Genomic DNA, 7436 nt, shown 5'->3' on the forward strand with positions numbered 1-7436 from the left:
AATAATTGATTTATTGTCTTTGACCAGATGGCTTCTGTAAAATGCACACAACCTGGCAGAGAGGTATATGGTCCTTACTAGTGAATCTTCTGCCTTTCTCTACAGTTAAAAAAAATTGGATTGCAGGAATAGAGCCTCCTTTTTTCTTCCAAAGTCTTCATAAGTCCCTGTCTTTCTATCTTGGTTCAGTATCAACAATTTAAATACTTGTACAGGTAAGAGAGTGTGCAAGACAGGTAATTTGTTTCACTTATAAATGTGTTTTATTAGACTTGCAAGAATTTATATGATATCTTTAATGAATCAATTGTTTTACAAAGTTTTAAAATTCTTTATATTATTATTATTATTAGCATATGCACCATGCACATTGCATGTGTATGTGGGTGCAAATGCTGCATCCTCTGTATGGAGATCAGAGGACAACTTTTGGAGGTGGTTCTCTCCCTCTGCTTTTACATGCTGGAATCATCTGGACAGCCCTGATTCCTAAGTTCTGCAAGTCCCTAAGCTGGAATCAGAATGGAACTTCCTTTACATAGTACTACAGGGAGCCCACCAGAGACGGCCACTCAGTTTACAGCAAATTAGAAGTCTTTATTTTGGTTGGCTGGGACTACACTCAGGTATTTGGATCTAAGTGTAGACCAACTATCCAGAGGACAGGTTTTTGGAAGCAGAAAGCAGATCCTGGTGTCTTGCTCAGCAGCTACAGGGGGAGCTTCACTTGAGCAAGCAACTTAACAAAAGCTAAGCTAAGTGGTGAGCTACAGGCAGAGGTTTGCACAAGCAGGCAGTTAAACAGAAGCCAAGAGAAGTTGGATAGAGCATCTTGACCTCAGGTTCCTAGAATAGAGTTGGGTATTTTTCCATGAGATTATCCATCAAGGAGATCAAATTCTAGTTAAACCTGAAATGGCTTCAGCAAGAATACAAGTTGGAGGAATCTTTGTACCACCCTGCCCTGTCAAAATAGAACCAATTTGACCTCTGAAATGGAGTGAATTAATTAGAATTGTACTCACCTGTTTTCATGATATAAAGATATGGCTTGGAGGGTAAAATGAGTTTAATATAGAACTTTTTAAGCCCCATCACAGCAAGTAGCTGTTTCTAGTTGTCATTCTCGTACAACTTGCTCAGTTTTCAAAGTGGAAGCACCACACATACCGCTGATTCTAGAAGTTAGATTCCATGGTAGACAGACAGATAAGGAGAGGGCCAATGGCTGGGTAATAAAAGTAGTGAGTTTCCAAAGATGGCCAAGTTTTTCTTCACCCTCTTTACAAAAGAAGTAAAATATAGGGTTAACATTGTAGCTGTTATCTTGTAAGAACAACAGTTAAAATTTTACAGACTATGCAATTCTAGAACAAGTCCCAGGAATTCCAGGAAGCCATCTGTCCTTGGGCAAGCTGGCTGACAATCTTGTTCTCACGGGTATAGTTTTTACAGACTAGAAACATTTATTTGCTCTGCAGATCTTTCTTAAATCCAGCAGGTTATAGGAATTTATGGCTAAGCCAGAGACCAGTTTTACCCAAGATAGTTTTAGCACTTAAAATATTCATCAGACTACTTAAGATAAATTATTTACCATTTATTGTTTTTCTAAATTTGTGAAAGACATTTAAAGGCTACCTTTCTGTGATCTTTGATAGCTGAGAGTCTTTCTCTTTGCAGTTTCCTCTATAAAGATCCTATTGTGCTTGTATTGTTATTCTACATTTTAAGAACTGAATATTGTGTCAACTAGACCAGATTGAAAAAAAAATAGTGCATACAGATACTGTATAATTATGATGGTTGATCTTCATTGTTAGTTTGAATTGAGTTAGAATAACCTAGAAAACATCCTGTTTTGTATGTCTATGAGGACATTTTCAGAGAAGTTCAACGGGAAAGAAAGCTCCACCCTGGGTGTGGAAAGCAGAGCATCACATACTAGGGTCCAGATAGCAAAACTTCAGAAAGTCACTAGTGTGGGTAACAGCCTCAGGTTGAAGGAAATGAGTCAGGCTGTATTGGGTAATAGCCCCTAGCCATAAAAAATGTCTTAACCCCAACTTGACTGTTCTGCTCCCAGAGTCCCTCTAGAGTGCCCTCAACTTTCAAACTCCCTCAAAAAGGCTGAACACTATCACTGTTCCCATAAAGCAGTCTCTGCCTGTTGATATCAAATCTGTCTGTTTCTCTGCCTCATTTGTCTTTAAACTTGAGGTCAGCATACATCTTCCTTCACTTCTTGACTGTGGATACAAAGTTATTTCTGACATGATGGACTGTATCACTTTTAATCATAAGCCAGAACACACTTTCTTTCCTCAAGTTGCTTCTGTCAGACATTTTGTCACAAATATGAAAAAAGAAAAAAAGAGAGAATATTGGTTTGGAGGAAAGCAGATGATGTGATGAAAACGGCTGTATTTGCAGGGCTTTGGAACTGTTTTGTAAGCATCATGTGGAAGAGCTTGGAGCTCTGGGTGAGGAAGCCCTAGGATGCTGTGCACAGATCTTGACAACCACTGGGGTGGGCTTGGGGCAGAATGCTGGGAGTGATGTCAACAGTGGAGGGGGCTTTCCTTAGAAGTCATTTGTGTTCATTTCTGGCTGAGAACCTAGATACATTCTGTGTATGTCCTGGAAACATGAGGGAGGCAGGATCTGATGTACAGGTAATGAACTGGACTGTCTGGAAGAGCAAATTTCAAGGGAGCAGACTATGCAGGCTCAGTGAATTCCCTCTCTCCCTCACCCCATGCCCTTCCAGCCCTGGCCCTTCTTGACTGGACTTTCAGGTCAAGGTTTGTTTTTCTTTCTATTTTTGGTCTTTCAGTTAGAATATATGAAAGAGAATAAGAGGTTCTTTGATGTGCCTTGCTGACTCTCACTAAATGTATTGAAATCTTGTTCATCCATTTTGGGTACATGCCAGGATTTTATTCTTTTTTTTTTTTAATGTTTGGATAAACAACATTTGAAGTGCTTGGGGTTTTCCTTCAGAGCTAACACCTGTGTCTAAGTCAACATTCTATTGCTGTGAAGAGGACACCATGACCAAAGCAATGTTAGGAAAGAGTATTTAAATGGGGCTGGAACAGAGGTTTAGTCCATTACATCATGATGAATAGCATGGCACTATGCAGGCAAGCTTGGTGCTGGAGAAGCCACTAAGAGCCACACCCTGATCCACAAGCAGAGACTGCTTTCACGTGATGCCCACTGCGGGGCTTAGCAATTTTTCATTGAAGTCTTTTGTTTTAAAATGATGTTATTTGACATAACATACATTTTAAGTAATACTCTGAAACGAATAATGCTCTTTTCTCTAGCAAAATGCCATAGGGACATGAATGGTTGACCACAAAATAAATCAGCAGTAAGTCTATTCTGCTGTACTCTTCTACATTTCTTGGTGCCCCCATTTTCATCGTTAATATAGCTTAGATCATCATCTCCTGTAGTGTGAATACTTTAACTGTAATTTATGCTATTTTCTCGGTCTGGTGAATTAGCAAGAACTGTCCCATCACGCAGCAAATCCAACTCAGTAACTAAGTAACCAGAGTGTTCAACATAGAGATTTGTGTGTACACTTCTTTTACGCACAAGACAACACGTGCCTTTAAGATAACACTGCCTAAAAGACTTCATATTCTTCCTCTATTGCTCATTAACGACTTTGATGGCTTAAAAGAACACACACTTACTATCTTAGCTTTAATTCTCAGCTAGAGTCAGTCTCACAAAGCTAAGGTCAAGGTGACAGATGAGAAACATCCCCCTTTATTGCTCTAGCGTGTAGGTGGTTGGCACAGTGCAATTCTTTAAAGTCAGAAGCCCTCGTTTATTTCTCTGATGCTTGCTGGCCCTGGGTGTTCTCTGCCGAAGGAGGCTACATCCTATCTGCACTGTTTGAAACTCTCATAGCATGGCAGGTTGCTTTATAATTAATCGACAGTCTTCAAATTTCTCCCAACTTGGCACAAATGTAAGTACTTCCTTCTAGGCATAATTTCTATGGTTACAGACTATGAGCACATTTTAAAAATAATAAAGGGTTTTTTGTATCATTTCTCTTGCTTGACATAATATGGATATCCCGTTAAGTGTTCCTATGTGTCAGCAGTTGGCTCCTTTGCTTGCTTTACGTTGCTAGGTAGTGTGTTGCTATGTGTCCATACTATAATTTTGTGCCCATTTTCCTGTCCACGAACATGATCTATAGATTGCTTTTCATCTCACTGATATAAATACTATGTAGTAGAATTGCTGCCTTGCCTGGACTTGGATACAGCCCACTAAAGTCTACTCACAGTGAGCGTTCTAGAGGATTGCTGTGACTAGGGATGAGGACACACTGGGTTTCCATCTTCTTCCCTTTTCTATTTCTACAGTTTTATTCCATTGATTTTTCTACCACTGAAGGAAACTGTAGTGTCTCTAATTAATATGTGGACACTGTGATATTTCTATATCAATTAACTGAAAATCAAAAGCATCAAAAGACTTTCCCATTCCAGCCCTGGGAGCTACAGTCTGGCAACACAGAAATGCTCACACACAATCTCTTGAACTGACTGTGAGAGGCATGGGGTCACATGGCTTCCTGCTGTGCCTTTAAGGCACTGAGATCCACAAACAATCCTAAAGAGGTTGACCCTGACTTCATGGTACAGATGATACCCAAAGTGGGACAGAGAGTGCTTGAGGAGGCAGCAAGACCTTAAACCTGAATGAGGCACCCAAAGAGCCAAGAGAAATCTATGGGCACAAGGAGCTGTTCATCAGGAAGATGCCACAGTACTGATTGAGATGGGTGTCCTGGAAGCTGCTCTTCAGTTCTAAGAATCTAGTTCTCCACTCCCTACTAAATGTTAGATCCCAAAATGCTCCTGAGTAACCATGAGCCCAAGATATGTCTGTGCTAGTGACTACTTTTTTTTTGAATTTTGTGACTATATGTATCTTTGTTGTGATATAGCCTGTTAGTTATTTTTGCCATGGTGACACCCTCTCTTCCATCTAGGTCCAATATGATGTTCTTGAGATCTAGTGTGTGTGTGTGTGTGTGTGTGTGTGTGTGTGTGTGTGTGCGATTAAAAGTTAAAAAGAAAGAAAACAAAGCAAGAGCCAAAACCAAACAAACAAATCCTTAAACATAATTAATTAGTCTCCTAGTTACCAGAAAACCAACCAAATCAGGGTCTTTAACTGAACATTTTTCTGTTAAAATAAAATTTCTCAAACTGTACAGCAGACTCTGCAACTACTGCTGATTCTGTTGATTTTTTAAATGCTTTTTGGTTAATAAGCTAAAATATTTCAGCATCCGACATTCATTTGGAGAAATGTGTATATCCAGTTGATATGCACAAACGCAGCCTTTTCTCTGAAGAAATGTGTAGAGAGACTGATTAAAGTACCTCAACCAGAAAAAAATACTCTTCCATTACTGGAAAAATTAGAGCACCAAGAATTTCCAGGAAAGCACCATTTGTCATCTGAGATACTTTAAAGTTAAATATTTTTTCAAAATATCTTAAATTTGTACCCTGTACTTATAAATTTTGAGCATGAGTAATGAATTCAAAGTACTGGGGGAAATATTTTAATTTTCATAACTTGCCATTAGAACGGATGTGTTGTTCCTTCTATTTGTATGGGAAGCTGACTTCACAAGGACGTCTGAATTTAGATGCACAGAGCAGTAGCTATAAATATTTTGGGCCCATGAGTCACATTGCAGGGGCAGAAAATTGTCCCATTTACATCCTTCCCTTAATCATTACCGTAAAGAGCTACCTGTCCAGATTGGACCAGTATGAATGACAGGAACTCTGTTTCAACTTTCAGAATCCGTCAAGTATAAATGTTCTTCTTTCTTCATTAATATTAATGAAAATATGAATAAATAACATAGCCAGCATGGAGAAAGGAGGCCCTGAAAAGCTCTGGAATGTCACTGTCCCCTCTAAAGAAGCAAAGACCAGAGAGGAAAAAAAGGAAAGGAGACATGTTCTAATAATATCCGATATATACTGAAGATTGATGAGGTTGACACACTGACAAGCCAGCAGCCCAGTACAAGGCAGAGAAGAGGGAGCACTGTAAAGTTAAAAGGGAGCACCATGGAAACCAAAGACTTCGTTTGAGTGATACTTCCATGGGAAGAAGGTAAACAGCAGACAGACAAACCCAGCTCAGGGGAGACAACCATTTCCATAAGTTGCTTTGTAACCAACCTCTGAAAGTAAATAAGGACAAAAAGTAAACAAAAGACAAAGTATAGTCATTGTTTGCTTGACTGGTTTGCTTTGTTAGGACAAGGTCTTACTAGATAGCCCAAGTTGGCCCATGACTCAGTCCCTCTGCCCTAGCCACCTGAGTCCTGTGCTTATGTTACTGTAGGTTAATCACAGGAGTAAGAGGATCTATTTGCAATACAAACTACAGAAAGAAAGAATTATAAAAAAATGCATGAAAAATAAATGGTAAGTTTATTGACATAATATCAACTAAATGCATATGTTTGGCTTGAATATATTTTAGAAACTGAAAATACAATTTTCAAAATTTAAAAAAAAAATCATGCCAACTGTCTTCCTTAAGCCACAGGGACTTCAGAAGAAAAAGAAGTGGATGGAATCGCCTTGCTGAGGAAGAAAACATAAATTTCAACTAAGCATGCACAGGTCATAGAAGGCACAGAGCCGCCTTGGCATAGCCGACTCCACCTAGTTGTGGGCAGCAGCTAGGAGGGGTCTTCGGATTTTCTCAGTGCTGAACAATGAAAGGTGGAGTGGACAGAGCATTATAGGTCAGGAGGAAGGAAGCAAGAACTGAGCCAGAGAAAGGATTGAACTGCCCATATAAAAGAGGCCACAGAAACCAGAAGAAACTCATTAAAAAGAAGTAGTAGCTGGCAGGACATGGTGGGTTCCCTGCAGAACACCTCTAACCCGCTGTGAGTGGAGCTGGATTTCTCATTCAGAGGACAGCAGTGGGGGGGGGGGGAGCGAGTATCTTTCCAAGGGAAAGTGCTTCTGCTCACCCCTCCCCCACCGACTCCCAGACAAGGCTCATGCATCTGGTTAGAAGATAAAGACTGGTTTCTACGGAGTAAGATGTATCAAAGGGAAGAGAGGTGTGGTCTCTTGAGGAACTACCTGGAAAGCCAGACTTGCTCTGAGAGCCCATCAGTTCTTAGTAAGGTCACAACCAACTACAGGAAGACCCATAGGAAGCAAAGGCAAAGGCACAAATCTCAACCAGATGCAGAGTATTGGCAAGGTATCTTTGTATGCATGTGGGCCTTCCTTGTGTAAATGACTTCCCAGGGAAATTGGCTGGCAAGATTTGTCAAGTTAGTATTGAATTTACATTTTTTTTTAATTTTTATTGAAAAAAAAAAAGATTTCTGCCTCCTCCCCGCC

The sequence above is a fragment of the Alexandromys fortis genome, unplaced genomic scaffold (genome assembly GCF_014885135.2).
Source record: "Alexandromys fortis isolate MF-2015 unplaced genomic scaffold, M_Fortis_MF-2015_v1.1 scaffold_28, whole genome shotgun sequence".
NCBI lineage: Eukaryota > Metazoa > Chordata > Mammalia > Rodentia > Cricetidae > Alexandromys > Alexandromys fortis.